Below are 18,720 nucleotides of genomic sequence, written 5' to 3'. Positions count from 1 at the left end.
TATTTGTAAGTTTGTTTCGCCGATTTTGTAAAGTTCGTTAAAACATACAAGTGAATAAGATTGCATTGTGAAACACAGTTAACAAGCATATGTAATATTTCCGTTGTTAATTGTATATTGTTAATTTGTAATTTGTTAGCGTTGTGAAACATGCCCCCATTTACCTTTAGAGGTAATATCTACATTAATATTTAGTTAAAATTTAAAGAAATTTTAAACGAATGGAAGCTGCATTTTAATTCACCCCAAATTACTATGTTCCCTTTCAGATTATCAGCTGTTGTTGTTGTTGTTGTTGTATTGTAAGTTCTCACTTATTGTTAGCTAGCCGTACCCGTTCGCTCCGCTCCACCTGTTAGAAATAAATATAAAGTAATTACATAATTAAAATAGGACGTCTGATCCAGGGAACAACTTTTACAACAGCGCAAGATAATCTGCTTCGCATATTACCCAATTTTTTTTTAGCACTGCATTTATTGCATATATATTTTATGTATTTTAACACGATTCAATTGAGCATAGTTAAAATATGAATTATTAAAATAATGGATTGCCAAGCTAAAGTACTATTACTGCATACTAAATCAATACACTCTCGTTGTTCGTTAATTCTCTGAGATTAAAATGCGTGTACATAAATATTATTTTAAGAAATACAGAAAACGAATGTACAAAATAGCCTATCAAATTTTCTGTGCATAAGAAGCTATTTTAATCTTACCTGTCCTCGATTTACTCAGACGTTACTGTAATAACATTATAGCATTATGTCCATCTAGAGAAACTACAGTTTCCAATGGTGAAATAATAACTAATTATACAAATCAGTTAATTTACGAGCTTGTGATATTACTTCATACAAACACAGAAACATTCCCTGTAGGCTATGTTTAATAGCTTTCGATTGTTTGTTGATGTCCAAGGCCCCTGTTTCGATTGTTGTTGTCCAAGGCCCCTTATAGACGAAGTCATTTGTTCTTAATTCATTGCACCGTCTTAGATAGCGTTATTTTAATTTTAAAACTCATTTATCTCATTAAATATCAGTCCTATCAAAATGTTGTAAAAAAATAAAACTTAACGGAAATCATTTTTAAAGGAACATCTGTTATGTAACATTTTTTCTCAAATATCAATAATAAGCGAGATATTTCGATTTATTTAATTCAGGCCCCCTTATAACTCCCCTTTTAAATAATGTATTTCGAATGCCATATAGCCTAAAATCTAAGTTACAACAAACTTAATTTATATTCCAGTTTTCATATAAATCGGTTCAGCCATTATCGCGTGAAAAGGTAACAAACATACAGACAGACATACAAACAAAAATTTCAAAAATGCGATTTTCGGTTTCAGGGTGGTTAATTATATATGTTAGGACCAATTACTTTTGGAAAATCGAAACTTACCAGAAAAATTTCGGCTACAGATTTATTATTAGTATAGATAGTACGAGATACGACCGCAATTTTGTACGACTAGTGTAATGAAGGAATGCAAAAAATTATTTTGGAACTTTGCAATGTTAGTCTATCATTAAAATAAAATTAAATCTTAATTCGTCCCTTTTGCAGGAGTCTTCTTCATCCAGTATGTTGTTGGCTGATATGGAGGAGGAGGGGGGGGGGACATGCTCTAAAGGGATTAAATTTGCTTAGCAAATCGATATGGTGACTAACGCTTGCAATGCGTCATAGCTATAATTGTACTGCGCGGTAATTTCAGAGTAATAAGAGTTCAGTTCAGGGATCTGCTAATTTCTTCATATTGTGTTCGGCAATGGAATAGTACCGCAGTAGCATTAAGAGGTTTTTATAATTTGAACTGATATGTGCAGGTATATTGACCCCCCCCCCCTCCCACCGCTGGCCGACGCGGACTGCAATGACAACAGTAAGCCACACGTCATACGTAAGCCTTTCTTCTTCTTCATCTTTGCTCGCCTGGCAAATACAGTCTTGGATTTCACATATTCAATTTTTCACAGTCCCAACTCCCTTGCATGGACGTGTTTTCACGTACCTTTAAAGTTTCTCCTCTCATTCATTCAGTCTATTCGCAAGCCTGAGGGTTTTCCGTGGTTTTCCCTAAGGAGCTAAGACAAATGTAGGGATGAGCCCAGAAAGAAAAGGGCATTCACTTCCTTAGACCCTGGTAACTGCTCTTTTTAGAGGAAGGAGGAGGAGAAAGAAACCCCCCCACCCCCACCGACGTGGACTGCAATGACAACAGTAAGCAACACGTTATATGTAAAGCCTTTATTATTATTATTATTATTATTATTATTATTATTTACAATGGGACTAAAGGTGGTGTAGATACACTATGTCAAATGTGCCACAATCTTTCCTGCAATAGAAAGACGAGGCGCTGGCCACTAGCAATATTTTACAACATGCTAAATATTGCAAGTATAAATTCATGGATAATTTATAGTTAGAAGAACTCAGAAAACAATATCAAGAAAACAATTCATTTTCCAATTGTGTGAAGAGCTGACAAAACCGTGGATGCAGCACCGCTTTGCACGTCCTACTTTACACCGATCTCTGCGGGCAACAATTGAAGAACATCTGAACATTGCTGTGCAACAACAATGCCAGGTAATGCAGCCAGATGGTGAACGTACTGTTTGCTATAAATGTCCTGCAAAGAAGAGGAGAATGATGACAACATTTTGTGGACTTTGCAAAAAGGGGTTCTGCAGAGAACATCGCGCTGTTGTTTGCACTAATTGTAAATAGGACAATAACATGAACGTAAAGACTTTATGACAAACTTAAAATTAAATGAACACTAATGGCTACGAAAAGTGTAAAAGTTGTTAAATGTGTGATATTGAGTTGATTTCAGTTAATTAAAATGTGAGTAGTAAAAATTACGAATGCTTACCTTTAACATGAGTACAGTGATGATTACCTGTCTAGGGTTAAGTAGTCGCGTGGTGAGTTTAGGAATTCCCAGACCACCTCTAAGATTGTTTAAAATAAAGGTATTGTAATCGTACGTTTCTGTCTTTTGTCAATAGTAACGTTGACCTTTCTTTTTCGAGAAAACAAAATCTGTTGTACAGTTAAAGGTACTGAAATAGTAAGAAATTTTCTGAAATCCCCACGCGTTTGCAAGTGTAAGTCTCTGTTGTAACCTGTTGATTTACGAGAGACTGCGTGTGCTTCCGTACAGTGTTTCTAAAATGTGCAGTAACGAGTCAGAAATCATTGGAATGTAGTGTAGGTGTGTTTGTTATAACCGGGAATCAATCCGCAGTACTTGACCAATCAACTACGGGAAATATCAGAAAAATTGGCAGGAGTTAGCAAGAAAAACAAAGGTAAAATATCACGTGAACGAGCACCGATACCGAGCACTATGTACAATATACCCTAGAGAAAAAGACAAGAAAACAAAAGTCAACCGCTGCAAGTGTTACGAAGTGGTGTGTGAAACATATAATGAAGAATGTCTGCGGGAAGCGCATCTAGTGAGATAAAGGGTGAAATGGAGGATTCTGCTAAAAATAAAGAAAGGAAGAAAAATGTTTACAGTTAATACAAGTATTGTTTTCTCTTGTGGGTTTATGTTTAGTATAATAGATGTGTGTGTGTGTGTGTGTGTGTGTGTGTGTTTCATTAAAAATTAGCATATCCTTAATGAATACATCCTAAGTGGTATAAATGAAATTGTATAAACTGCAGGGAATCTTAAAATATGAAAATTGCGATAGTTGTTTTCTTTACAGTCCGACCTTTTTTAATAAACTAGTGTGAGATATGAAGTTTTGCACATTTAAGGGTTGTTAACATGAATGTAAGGAATATATATTATGATATGATATGATATGATTCTCAAATACTCTGTCCTGCTGACCCTTCACATTTCTGTATTCGGGCGAGTGTGTATTCTTCTTCTTCTTCTTCTTCTTCTTCTTCTTATTATTATTATTACTATTACTATAATTATTATTATTATTATTATTATTATTATTATTATTATTATTATTGTGTGAAGAGTTGTATCGGAAGTGCTTTATAGACTAAATTAATAATTTCTATCTTAACTGAAATATTTACATTATATTTCACACAGTATAGTTACAGGTAGCATAAATTCAGATAATGGTTTTTATATGGGAATCTACTTCTTGTGTTTAGAGGCTACATTTATACAGAGTTAATAATTTCTCCCCTATGTAACATATTTCCATGAAATTTTATACGCATCTATGCAAAAACGAATTATGCTCGTGTAATTAGGGAATTAGGGAAAAATTAGTGTTTCTGATAATTTTTAATGTTTTAATAGAAATTATGCTCCTAAAAGATGACTAGCCTGCCATATTTTTCGCAGTTGGTAACAAAATGCTAGATTCATGGATATACTCCATAATTTAGTTGTTCATTATATGTTCAAGAAGTGTTGAATTTTTCTTGGAGAAATTAAGCTCCTTCATCCAGACTCTGAAAAGTGGCTGCTGTCGAATTCGTAAAGCGCCACCAAGAGATGAATATAACATCTAAGTTTGCAGGATGTAGCAGCTAAATTTTAAGCCGTATAGAGTTTAATATTTGATTAATGTGTGGGTAGAAGAATTGAAAGTTAACTCAGGTTTACTTGTAATGCACAGCCTGTTAAATATGTCGTAAAAAAAAAAAAAAAAAAAAAAAACTAGTTGCACAAATCTCAGTAAACGTGCCAATTAAATGAATGCTAACGTATTATAGATTGCTTTTCGCGTATTAAATGAAAGTACACATCTTGTCCTATGACCTCCATAAGGGAAGGTTTAACAATATAAAACAGCCACTGACCCCACGAACAAAAATCAACTGAAGAGCGTGACTTAAAAAAAAAAAAAAAAAAAAAAAAAAAAACTCATGTTTTGTCCCACCTCTTACTGATATTGATGTTTTGTATGTTGTTGTGCACAATGCCTAGCTTTTGTTTAAGCCTAGATATTACTTAAACTTCGGTTATGATGAAGTTGATTTTCTTACATAGTTTTGCGTTCTGGACAACTGTGCGCCGGCATCTCTCGGAACATCCGAGATCAGGTCCCTATCCCCTCCACCGCAAAGTCAAATAGCGTCTGTCACTTGATTTTGAATATTAAACAAACATACCATCACGGCATTTCCGTTATGGCATCTGGTGTCATCAATAAGCTACAAATAAAGGAAAGAAAGAAAGAAAGAAAGAAAGAAAGAAAGAAAGAAAGAAAGAAAGAAAGAAAGTAGCACAGTCACTGTCCTGAACAAGGTACGCAAGTATTATTTTAATTAATGCGTATCGCCTACCAGCCGCCGAAACTATTCGACAGGAGAGTGAATATCCTACACGGTCCTGTAAAAATGTTCTGAATACACTAAATGACGTGTAATTTTTTTTCTATTATTAGGACAATTGAACGTGTCATTGCTCCTGCGGGTTGCTTTGTTTCACACCACAGAGAATTCAGGTTCTCTACCCCCCGGGATTCTAGAGATAAGAGAGCGATGAGGTTAAAGGAGTAGGCGTTTGTTCGTGTTTTTGTTTTTACTTTAGAAAAATTGCGAAACGTGACGCAATAGCGATAAGTTTTATGAACAAGTTTGCTGAATCGACCAATTGAAGGTAATTTATATTTTGCTAAAGAAGAGAGGAGATTAATGAAATCAGTTATTGTAATAATCGTAGTAGATTGAAGGAATTGTTTGTATTCAAACTCCTTTTGTGAAATAAGCTGCTCGGATGCTTATCAGGGTGACGGTTATAAATGTTATCGTAATACCCACCCGAGGTCACAAAGGTCACAGTCTTCCGCTTGTCCTTTCCTAAGCAGACCACGTCTGTACTATCGAAAATAATGAGTCACAGTTATAGTTTCGTGAAAGTAAAAAATGTTAGATAGGAGACAAGTAGCTACTCTTATACAATCATAATCACATTTTGTATCCAATATAGTATAAACGAGCTACATGTAAGTACTGTGTAAAGTTTCATTAAAACAATATATTATATATGAGACAAGTCACTAATTTTTGTCAAAACGCATCGTCTATAAAGGGGTAGTTTCTCCTCTTATACAGTAGTGACTATAGTGCGAAGTTTCATGGAAATATGTCACATTTTTAGTCCAGCTAGATTTGCTTTCTGGACCACTTTGAGCCTTGGCGCTTGTGATCGGTCGGACGGAGGATCACTCGTCCCGGCGGCGTTAACCCTTAATTTGGTAAATATATATAATGTGCAATATTATAGAACTGTGAAATTTTTTTTTAATTTTCCTAAGAAACTTTGTTATCCATCGTTCTATTAAAAAATTGTTTATTAACCTATAGGATACATTGCGATATTTGTCAAACAGGCTGTGGGAAAATGCTGATACGGTGAGGAATGGAAAGGGAGAAACCATTTATATTATTGAGGTGACCTTGAACTGAGGGTAGTAGGAACGAGACCTGGAGTACGGTACAACCGGCTCTTCCGAGAAATAACTAGTGGCCCTGAAAAGGGCCTTTTTGCGGGCAGGAGTACCTTTGTTAATTCAAGCCCTCTCGCCGCGGATGCGCCTAGCCAGCTGAATATCCTTGGGCATAATGGTCACGCGCTTGGCGTGGATGGCGCAAAGGTTGGTATCCTCGAAGAGACCGACGAGGTATGCCTCGCTTGCCTCCTGCAAGGCCATTACGGCTGAGCTCTGGAAACGGAGGTCGGTTTTGAAATCCTGAGCGATTTCACGCACCAAGCGCTGGAAAGGCAGCTTGCGGATGAGGAGCTCGGTGCTCTTCTGGTAACGACGGATCTCGCGAAGAGCAACTGTACCAGGTCGGTATCGATGGGGTTTCTTCACGCCTCCAGTAGCCGGTGCGCTCTTCCTAGCGGCCTTCGTTGCCAGCTGCTTTCGTGGAGCCTTGCCTCCCGTGGACTTACGCGCAGTTTGCTTCGTACGTGCCATCGCTTACTCCTTCGTCCTCGCAACCCAAGTTGACGCAATACAGTCGCGCCCGCTGCCCCCAAGAGGGGTATTTATGTCTTCGCCCGTTGAGAAGCCACGCCCCTTCCGTAATGTGATTGGTCCGCGGGTTTTAGTATATAAACCAAAAAATGACCCGCCGTCGAGATCACTTTTAACCTTCGTCACACGAGCAACATGACTGGACGCGGCAAGGGAGGCAAGGGTCTTGGCAAAGGTGGAGCGAAGCGCCACAGGAAGGTTCTCCGAGATAATATTCAGGGCATCACGAAGCCGGCCATTCGTCGTCTCGCCCGACGTGGAGGCGTAAAGCGTATCTCCGGCCTCATCTACGAGGAGACGAGAGGTGTTCTCAAGGTCTTTCTGGAGAACGTAATCCGTGACGCTGTAACATACACCGAGCACGCGAAGCGGAAGACAGTCACGGCCATGGACGTGGTATACGCCTTGAAGAGGCAGGGGAGGACTCTCTACGGGTTCGGCGGTTAGACTGCCTACACACGTCTGCTGCCGAATCCGTCGGCAAAACGGCCCTTTTCAGGGCCATAAAATCCGTCTAAAAAGGGCAGTAGTTGTCGAGATTAATTTAATTCACCTTTACTGTGTGACCACTAGCTCAACAGGCCAGTGCGGAAAACAGAACTTATTTCGTAGGGGCACTTCAGTATCAGCAAAAGACGTTGTAAGAAATGCCTCTCCGTTTTTCAAATGGGTCTGACCCCAACGCTTGGTATATCAAGTGGAAAGACCGGATTCCTCTGTGAAGCCTTGCTCCTCGGATTATGTTACCTGTTACTGTAAACTTCTGTAAGTCAATAATCACTGTCCGAAGAATTGGTGGGTAATATGACAACGCAGGTAGGCAATGCTCACCAGACCGTAACAAGGAACCGAGGGGATTGACACATACTGAACATCACATCACCACGTTTTTGCAATGCCAACTTTTAGGTCATAGGAATCCAGTGTGGTAAACACTGGGGAGAAGAGGTACACATCGCATGTCAGAACACAGGACTTCGTCCTGTCAGACAACTTCCACGTATAGCTTGCGTCATTTCGGTTCGAACGAAACGACAGAGAGAGGGGAAATTCGAACGCAAATTGTCAAAGCCTTCGATTCCTACGAGAAGGTCATGTCATCATCTCAGTATTGGGGTTCCTGCGCGTGCGGCCAATATGTGCACCAACAAACAAACGCATTAGGAACTCTATTATAACGCCGTAAGTTGTTCACCAGTTATCGATTTCTTATTCAAAATTAGTTTCATTCGTAGTATGTAGTAAAGTAAACTAGTATATTCAAACGTATATGTCTAAAACCACGATGGGCACCAAAGAAGGGGACTTGTGATTATTTTCACGATAATCTCCATTACTCTAATATGATAGAAATATATTACATAAATTTCGAAGCCAACTATGTACCTTGGCATCATCATCTAATTTAACTCGTATTGTGTTAAATTATATAATAATAATGAAACCTTTCTATATGCATCAGTATAATGTGTTATCACACAATAGCCTAGTAAATGTACAACGGTTTCAAGTACTTCAGTGCGAACCTGGGACAACGACATCGTTCAGAGCACAAAATTACAGAATGATGATATTAAATCAGCCCACCGGTATAGAGAGAGAGAGAAAGTTGACACGCGTAATGAAATTACATTACGAAGCCGTGAGAGAGGATTAACAATACTGGCTATTTCTGACTTTTGTGAGGTTAGTGGGGCCCTTAAAAGGGCCGTTTTACGGAGAAGGGGCTTAAGCCTTCTTCTCGGTTTTCTTCGGGAGGAGAACCGCCTGGATGTTGGGCAACACACCACCCTGGGCGATGGTGACGCCGGACAGGAGTTTGTTCAGCTCCTCGTCGTTGCGAATGGCGAGCTGTAAGTGACGAGGAATGATCCTAGTCTTCTTGTTGTCACGAGCTGCGTTGCCAGCCAACTCGAGAACTTCGGCCGCCAGGTACTCCATCACCGCGGCCAGGTAGACTGGCGCACCGGCACCAACTCGCTCTGCGTAATTGCCCTTACGCAAAAGACGGTGGATACGGCCTACCGGGAACTGCAACCCAGCACGGCTGGATCGAGACTTTGACTTTCCCTTCACCTTGCCTCCCTTTCCACGACCCGACATGATGCTACTCCTACTTGCAGCTGTTTAACTACAAGAACGACGCCTCGCCCAAAATGATGCAGGGCCCGACGGTAACCTTCACTTTTACGCCAACGTCAATAATCGACAGCGGACCAATCGTAAAGTCACAAACGTTTGCGCTGTTTCTATTGGCTCGCACTGGGAAGGCAGTACGGCATTGTCCCTGCGACTTAAATATTTTTCTCCCTCCGGGCTCATCACCAATCAATCAGATCATCATCATCATCAATCAGATCAGATCAATCAGATCAAGAGAGGGAGCTGAATCTAGCAAGACACTCACTGGTAAAAGTCGCCAGCTTACAACCAACGAAGATGAACAGCGGGAGCCGGCCGCCGCCTTGTGTCGACAAGTCTCGGCCGGACGGAGGCCAGCCACCGGGGAAGCGGAAGACGAGGCGGAAGACGGTGAAACCGACGGCCGCCGCAAAACCTGTCTCTCCGGAAGCCACATCACCACCACAACCATCATCATTTGGTAAGTCCAGCGCTTCACCAACCAAGACGATCGACGACTTACATACACTAAAGACCATGGCACCGATCACTGCTAATAGAGCAGTAGTGATCACAAACGCTGACCCCGACCTACTGGACGCAGTGACTCCACGGAAACCCACAACGACCTTGACTTTAAACAAAACCACGAGAGCCTACGTTTTTTCCTCCCGAGAAAACTTACGGCAGATGACTTTAATGCATCCACGACAATTCGGGAAGCACGCCCGATACCAAACTCCACCAACCGCCACTCTCCTCGGACCTTGGGAACTACCAGGCCACCCATCCCATCCCTCCTCCACCCCACCCCCCTCTCTATTGGACAGTGAATCTTCTTCTTCTTCTTCTTCTTCTGAGGAAGAGGCAGAGGTTACTTCCATTCCACAAGAGGGGCCCTCAGAAGGGCCGGCTCCAAAACCTAGAGCAGAGAGGTCTCCTGTCCCTAAACCCACAGCAGAGAAGTCTCCCAACGGACCACCTCCCAGCTCTGAGGCGTCGTCTCACGAATCCTCAGAAGGGAAGCGGTCCAACAGGCGCAAACCAATTCCCACAAAAGTATCCGGTTCGACTCCGGCAAGCCCCACTTCTCCCACTCCTCCTAACACCGCACAAGGAACCAAGACAAGGACAGTACTGAAAATACTGAACCACACAAAAAACGGCAACAACCCACTACACATAGAGCGACTAATGAAACAGTACCGACTCGACATTCAAACTCCACGACAGTTCTGGGCACACACTACCAAGACAACTACACTCACATTCGCCACGATTGACGACGCGGAGAAGTTCGCTAGGGCAATTCCCCTGTACAACTTCGGTCCGTCCGCAGAAATCAACATTACGCCTAGTGAATCAAGACAGAAACAGACCCGAAATAAAGAGATCAGTGTCGTCATGAAAAATGTCGACACGCTGATCTCTGAGGACGAACTAATGCAGATCCTGGCTGTAACACATCCAGGCATCACACGCATTAAGAGAATTATCTCCGCACAGACAGACAAACCCACCAACTTAGTTAGAATTTTCACAAATGACATCACCACAGCAGACAAATTACTAGAAGGAATTAAACTTGCAGGACGGTACTACAGAGTAGAGCCATCACACGAGACAATCTTCCACCGACCGTGCCTTAACTGTGCACAATACGGCCATACAAGGACAAACTGCGACAAGCCCAAGACTTGTTTTAAGTGCGGCAAAAATCCCGACCTGTGCAACCACAACCGCCTATCCCAGATTAGGTATTGCGCCACGTGCAACAGCGACACCCATTATACGGGCCAAGCTCGCTGTCCAAAATATCCAAGGACTAATCTCATAACCTCCACCGATCCCACGCACGTCCCCATAGACACCCACAAACCAATACCGAAACCTATACCCAAACCATCACAGTCCGTTTTCAACCCAACACTTCCCAAACCCGATTTGTCTTATGCGGATGCAGCTAAGACAACGACAACCAAGACAAACACTACAGACGATCCACAGACAGAAAAAACAACTACGGAACAGCTGGTCGAGGGGGTTCTACGTTCTGCTATGCAGAAAATAGAATCCTACATTGACCGGCAACTAAACAGACTACAGGACGAAATAGTGACATTCACTATTTCTTTACTCACTACTGACACAAACCCTACGAAACGACACACGACACTTGCCACAGCCAACCAGGCAGCCAGACGGCTTCTACGGAAACGAGTAGCCCACCACTTTGTTGGTAACAGGTTACGAGTTTCCCTAGCGCCACTACAAAAACGTGACTAGGACAGAACTGACCAGAGCACTGGACTCTCCACCTCTCCTTAACATCTGCGAGGCATGGTGCTCACTTCACTTCATTCATTTCATTCACAATTCAACTGATAGCGTATACATGTTCATAAAATCATTCACAGGGGAAATACACTACTGTTAGATGAGAGGGCAAACGGCTTATAGCTGGGTACCTCGATCTAAAGTTAGCGAATTGCTTGTCGAGGAACCAATGGAGGCATGGGATGCTTACCCTGCCTGCCATTTTAAACATCATTCATTCTTTCTTCGTCCCCATTCATTCGTTCGTTCGGCTCATCATCAGACGAGCACCATGCCCCCCAAAGCTTCCGGAAAGGCTGCCAAGAAGGCCGGCAAGGCCCAGAAGAATATTTCGAAGGGCGATAAGAAGAAGAAGCGCAAGAGGAAGGAGAGCTACGCCATTTACATCTACAAGGTTCTGAAACAAGTTCACCCAGACACGGGAATCAGTTCAAAGGCTATGAGCATCATGAACAGCTTCGTTAACGACATCTTCGAGCGCATCGCCGCGGAAGCTTCGCGGCTCGCGCATTACAACAAGCGGTCGACCATCACCAGTCGGGAGATCCAGACAGCCGTCCGTCTCCTGCTACCCGGTGAGCTGGCCAAGCACGCCGTCAGTGAAGGGACCAAGGCCGTCACAAAATACACTAGTTCCAAGTAAGCGGGAGTGCTTGCTAGGGAATCAGCAACCGGCCCTTTTAAGGGCCACAAGTTATTCATAACAGAGTAGATGAATGAAGAACAACAGCGTTTCCCACCGAGTGAAAATTTAAATAATCACCCCGATAACACTTCTAGGATAGATAATACATTATAGGCAGTCCATGGGAGACTTGGATCCACGAGGCAAATTCGTTTCCTTAATAGTTTCGTACGACTTATATGAGAGCGCGGTGTCATTCCTACTCACTTGGCAGCATTAATTGTTGAGGGAAAACAACTTAGAAGGTAACTTGTCGACCGCGGTCATAATCCTTCCGCAGGCCACTACTGAGAATCTGTGGACATACGGGTAATCTATCTTTATTGAAACTCGGGTTCATAACATACGACTGATACTTTATATATCTGTCACGTAATCCATCAAGAGACAAATGTCCCCCCCCCCCCTAGTCAGTAGCGAGCTTCAGTCCATTCGTAGTAGCCGCCGGTGCAAGAAGTGAATTGAAGTTTGTGTGAAGTTCCGTAGTATGGCATGAAAATGATGTCGAAAATCCGACTACAGTTCCACAACCATGTGGTTGAAAGGAGGCTCCGCTGTTGAACAACAATCCACCTGTGGCTTAACTTAGAATGCCGACTAGCTGTTTTATTAATCCCGTGTCAATCCAGCAGTGTGTGACGTTGAAACGTAACCAAACTGCCGTTGATAGATAGATTTATCATCTATCCCAATGACATCCAACGAGCTTGGTAATTTAGGTACAGAGTCTAAGCAGGCAGTTTACGTGTGTGTGTGAGCGAGTGCAGGTTTTATCGAGTGCACCCCAATCCCATCGTCCTCAAGTGCCTACAGATTACGCAGTTTCATCGGCAACGGCCATACCATGTTGAAAATACCGGTTCTCGTCCGATCACCGAAGTCAAGCAACATTGGGCGTGGTCAGTACTTGGATGGGTGACCGCTTGGGAACACCACGTGCCGTTGGCGATTTTTTTTTTTACGTCACTATTTCCAGCGTGTTCTAATAAGACTTATGGGATATTATGTTCCCTTCCCTATTCCAGCTATAGCTTGGATGATGACGCCGCTGCATAATTGTAGAGTAATTGATAATTCTTAAGTACTTGCAGCTCCGTATTGAAACTTATGACTGGTAGCATATTCATATGAGACGGTTCACTTCTCTGCGTTTTCTCGAAGAAGGGAATATGTATTCAGGGGATTGTGAACGTACCTCGCGCTCTCCCTAGAAGTTAGAGACATTTTAGGTAAAGAATGTAATATACTGTACATATATGGCTAATTAAAATCCCATTAGTTACTACATTTCAGTGGGTAGTACAAATTCCATAATGAAAATATCTCTGTCCTAGTAGTTGTATCCTTTAAAGAAGCTCGTTGTTTTCCCATGATGAAGGGCAGAACTTGGTCGGTAGAAATTTAAACAGACTGCATTATCAGACCAGGCGTTATTTCAATATCAGCGTTTAGTTTAGGAAATATAGCAATAGCGGAGTTGGGAGAAGTAGTTATAGCATGTACAGTAAGTATAAACAGTTCGCTGTACTGTACAGTGAATATAAATATTTGAATGTACGATGGCAAAACATCAGACATACAGTACGTAGCTCACATATCTTTAAAAATAAATAAATAAATAAATAAATAAAAATAAAGAAGACATTCTGAGGAGTGAGTGGAAAGTGCATATTATAATGAATATTTTTAACTCTCAGTTGACATTGAGAGAGAAAGCCATGCATCGGGGAACCGGTGACTGTTTTTGCGTTACCTTCTGCTATTGGCGTTGTTGGTTAGTAACGAATGAAAGGGGTAGGACGCGGAATCAAATGTCAAAAAACGATAGGGAAATAATAGTAACTGGTTGTATTTCGATCGAGCTCGGCGTGCTGATTCACCAGTGGGGTGTTTCACAAAGTTTACAATCTTTGGAAATTGTGAACTCTGTTTGTAAACTTCTGTTTCACAATCTTTGTTTGTAAAGGTGGACTGTACAAAGGAAATCAAATCTTTACGAATGAAATTTTGCGCTCTTTACAAGTGATATGTTTGTTTCACAACGAAGGAGTAATTTTACAAACGTGTAAACTAAACTTTACTAGTGAAGTTAGCACATTTTCTACAGTAGCCCTGTTGAAATAGCTTCTAATTGTGAATGAAAAAAATAAACACATATGTATAAAATCAATTTTATAGTAACAGGGTACCATTAAGAATTACACTGAAGCAGTTGTGATGTTATTGAGTAGTTCTAGCGACTCAGACGAAGATTTTGCATTTAGGCCTAACGTAGAATTTTCCGGCCACGTTCGTATCATTGTACGAATATTAATGAAAGGTTTCGAATGAATCCCGCGCTATACTTCAGAATACCGCGTTAGTTCTTATATACGAGGAACGTATTTAATAAATACTCGCACTTAAAGAAGAAAAACTTTGCACCGAAAACCAATCACTTAATAATGCAATGTCGGCATTACTTACGCAGTATTCTGAAGTCGTTCCGAATCCCATTTCGCTGTAATCTCTCCTACAAGATATGGGACATCACATGCAACATCTGAAAGGGAAAAGTGGTGCCCTAACCTCAAAGCGAGAACTGCATTGGTTGCATAGTAGCTCTCAGTTCCCTGCGTTAGCAGATAAGAACGGAATTTATAAGATTACAGTGTGCAAAAGTTCACACATGGTAGTTGATGTTGTTACAAGATTGAAAAAACTCGAGGCGGGTTATTGATCACCGAATGTGCTTACTCGGGCAAAGGATTTTTATGCTCCTCCTGCTGGGTTCCCTAATGTTGGCGAGGTTATGGATGAAACAATAAAATATACTGATGGACCAGCAGAGAGCGAAGTTGATTTTAATGGATGGACATGTTAGCTGCTCTATCAACTGCATATAACTACGTGGGTCAAATCCATTATTTATCAATTATTTGAATGAATTTCGCGCTAACTTTCGTCAGTTAAGTCGTAGGCTAATTAATGCATTGGTATGCTCGACCAATTGCATGCCGCGAAACTCCGTTGTCGCCGATGTAGCAAAATCTAAATAAAATATATATAAAAAAATATAAACATGTCCATCGATAGTTCTAAAATTACAGCTACTTTACCTCTGATCCTTAGTGATTTTTGTAAACTGTCGTTGGCGATTTTGTTCAACCAATTATGCGTATTTGTAAGTTTGTTTCGCCGATTTTGTAAAGTTCGTTAAAACATACAAGTGAATAAGATTGCATTGTGAAACACAGTTAACAAGCATATGTAATATTTCCGTTGTTAATTGTATATTGTTAATTTGTAATTTGTTAGCGTTGTGAAACATGCCCCCATTTACCTTTAGAGGTAATATCTACATTAATATTTAGTTAAAATTTAAAGAAATTTTAAACGAATGGAAGCTGCATTTTAATTCACCCCAAATTACTATGTTCCCTTTCAGATTATCAGCTGTTGTTGTTGTTGTTGTTGTATTGTAAGTTCTCACTTATTGTTAGCTAGCCGTACCCGTTCGCTCCGCTCCACCTGTTAGAAATAAATATAAAGTAATTACATAATTAAAATAGGACGTCTGATCCAGGGAACAACTTTTACAACAGCGCAAGATAATCTGCTTCGCATATTACCCAATTTTTTTTTAGCACTGCATTTATTGCATATATATTTTATGTATTTTAACACGATTCAATTGAGCATAGTTAAAATATGAATTATTAAAATAATGGATTGCCAAGCTAAAGTACTATTACTGCATACTAAATCAATACACTCTCGTTGTTCGTTAATTCTCTGAGATTAAAATGCGTGTACATAAATATTATTTTAAGAAATACAGAAAACGAATGTACAAAATAGCCTATCAAATTTTCTGTGCATAAGAAGCTATTTTAATCTTACCTGTCCTCGATTTACTCAGACGTTACTGTAATAACATTATAGCATTATGTCCATCTAGAGAAACTACAGTTTCCAATGGTGAAATAATAACTAATTATACAAATCAGTTAATTTACGAGCTTGTGATATTACTTCATACAAACACAGAAACATTCCCTGTAGGCTATGTTTAATAGCTTTCGATTGTTTGTTGATGTCCAAGGCCCCTGTTTCGATTGTTGTTGTCCAAGGCCCCTTATAGACGAAGTCATTTGTTCTTAATTCATTGCACCGTCTTAGATAGCGTTATTTTAATTTTAAAACTCATTTATCTCATTAAATATCAGTCCTATCAAAATGTTGTAAAAAAATAAAACTTAACGGAAATCATTTTTAAAGGAACATCTGTTATGTAACATTTTTTCTCAAATATCAATAATAAGCGAGATATTTCGATTTATTTAATTCAGGCCCCCTTATAACTCCCCTTTTAAATAATGTATTTCGAATGCCATATAGCCTAAAATCTAAGTTACAACAAACTTAATTTATATTCCAGTTTTCATATAAATCGGTTCAGCCATTATCGCGTGAAAAGGTAACAAACATACAGACAGACATACAAACAAAAATTTCAAAAATGCGATTTTCGGTTTCAGGGTGGTTAATTATATATGTTAGGACCAATTACTTTTGGAAAATCGAAACTTACCAGAAAAATTTCGGCTACAGATTTATTATTAGTATAGATAGTACGAGATACGACCGCAATTTTGTACGACTAGTGTAATGAAGGAATGCAAAAAATTATTTTGGAACTTTGCAATGTTAGTCTATCATTAAAATAAAATTAAATCTTAATTCGTCCCTTTTGCAGGAGTCTTCTTCATCCAGTATGTTGTTGGCTGATATGGAGGAGGAGGGGGGGGGGACATGCTCTAAAGGGATTAAATTTGCTTAGCAAATCGATATGGTGACTAACGCTTGCAATGCGTCATAGCTATAATTGTACTGCGCGGTAATTTCAGAGTAATAAGAGTTCAGTTCAGGGATCTGCTAATTTCTTCATATTGTGTTCGGCAATGGAATAGTACCGCAGTAGCATTAAGAGGTTTTTATAATTTGAACTGATATGTGCAGGTATATTGACCCCCCCCCCCTCCCACCGCTGGCCGACGCGGACTGCAATGACAACAGTAAGCCACACGTCATACGTAAGCCTTTCTTCTTCTTCATCTTTGCTCGCCTGGCAAATACAGTCTTGGATTTCACATATTCAATTTTTCACAGTCCCAACTCCCTTGCATGGACGTGTTTTCACGTACCTTTAAAGTTTCTCCTCTCATTCATTCAGTCTATTCGCAAGCCTGAGGGTTTTCCGTGGTTTTCCCTAAGGAGCTAAGACAAATGTAGGGATGAGCCCAGAAAGAAAAGGGCATTCACTTCCTTAGACCCTGGTAACTGCTCTTTTTAGAGGAAGGAGGAGGAGAAAGAAACCCCCCCACCCCCACCGACGTGGACTGCAATGACAACAGTAAGCAACACGTTATATGTAAAGCCTTTATTATTATTATTATTATTATTATTATTATTATTTACAATGGGACTAAAGGTGGTGTAGATACACTATGTCAAATGTGCCACAATCTTTCCTGCAATAGAAAGACGAGGCGCTGGCCACTAGCAATATTTTACAACATGCTAAATATTGCAAGTATAAATTCATGGATAATTTATAGTTAGAAGAACTCAGAAAACAATATCAAGAAAACAATTCATTTTCCAATTGTGTGAAGAGCTGACAAAACCGTGGATGCAGCACCGCTTTGCACGTCCTACTTTACACCGATCTCTGCGGGCAACAATTGAAGAACATCTGAACATTGCTGTGCAACAACAATGCCAGGTAATGCAGCCAGATGGTGAACGTACTGTTTGCTATAAATGTCCTGCAAAGAAGAGGAGAATGATGACAACATTTTGTGGACTTTGCAAAAAGGGGTTCTGCAGAGAACATCGCGCTGTTGTTTGCACTAATTGTAAATAGGACAATAACATGAACGTAAAGACTTTATGACAAACTTAAAATTAAATGAACACTAATGGCTACGAAAAGTGTAAAAGTTGTTAAATGTGTGATATTGAGTTGATTTCAGTTAATTAAAATGTGAGTAGTAAAAATTACGAATGCTTACCTTTAACATGAGTACAGTGATGATTACCTGTCTAGGGTTAAGTAGTCGCGTGGTGAGTTTAGGAATTCCCAGACCACCTCTAAGATTGTTTAAAATAAAGGTATTGTAATCGTACGTTTCTGTCTTTTGTCAATAGTAACGTTGACCTTTCTTTTTCGAGAAAACAAAATCTGTTGTACAGTTAAAGGTACTGAAATAGTAAGAAATTTTCTGAAATCCCCACGCGTTTGCAAGTGTAAGTCTCTGTTGTAACCTGTTGATTTACGAGAGACTGCGTGTGCTTCCGTACAGTGTTTCTAAAATGTGCAGTAACGAGTCAGAAATCATTGGAATGTAGTGTAGGTGTGTTTGTTATAACCGGGAATCAATCCGCAGTACTTGACCAATCAACTACGGGAAATATCAGAAAAATTGGCAGGAGTTAGCAAGAAAAACAAAGGTAAAATATCACGTGAACGAGCACCGATACCGAGCACTATGTACAATATACCCTAGAGAAAAAGACAAGAAAACAAAAGTCA

At 40.2% G+C, this 18,720-nt stretch overlaps 1 protein-coding gene and 1 non-coding gene across 3 annotated transcripts in view; one reads left to right on the top strand and one right to left on the bottom strand.

Annotated features, from left to right (window-relative positions):
* Positions 1–18,720, bottom strand: part of cher (filamin protein cher) — a 1,020,924-nt gene that overhangs the window by 250,629 nt on the left and 751,575 nt on the right. The gene's annotated exons all lie outside the window — the stretch shown is intronic.
* LOC138708271 (5S ribosomal RNA) lies at positions 12,973–13,091 on the top strand. The gene has a single exon (XR_011334676.1). It is a non-coding gene; the product is annotated as a 5S ribosomal RNA (ribosomal RNA).

This window comes from Periplaneta americana, chromosome 10 (assembly GCF_040183065.1).
Source record: "Periplaneta americana isolate PAMFEO1 chromosome 10, P.americana_PAMFEO1_priV1, whole genome shotgun sequence".
Lineage (NCBI taxonomy): Eukaryota > Metazoa > Arthropoda > Insecta > Blattodea > Blattidae > Periplaneta > Periplaneta americana.
This window is presented reverse-complemented; position numbering and strand designations above follow the sequence as displayed.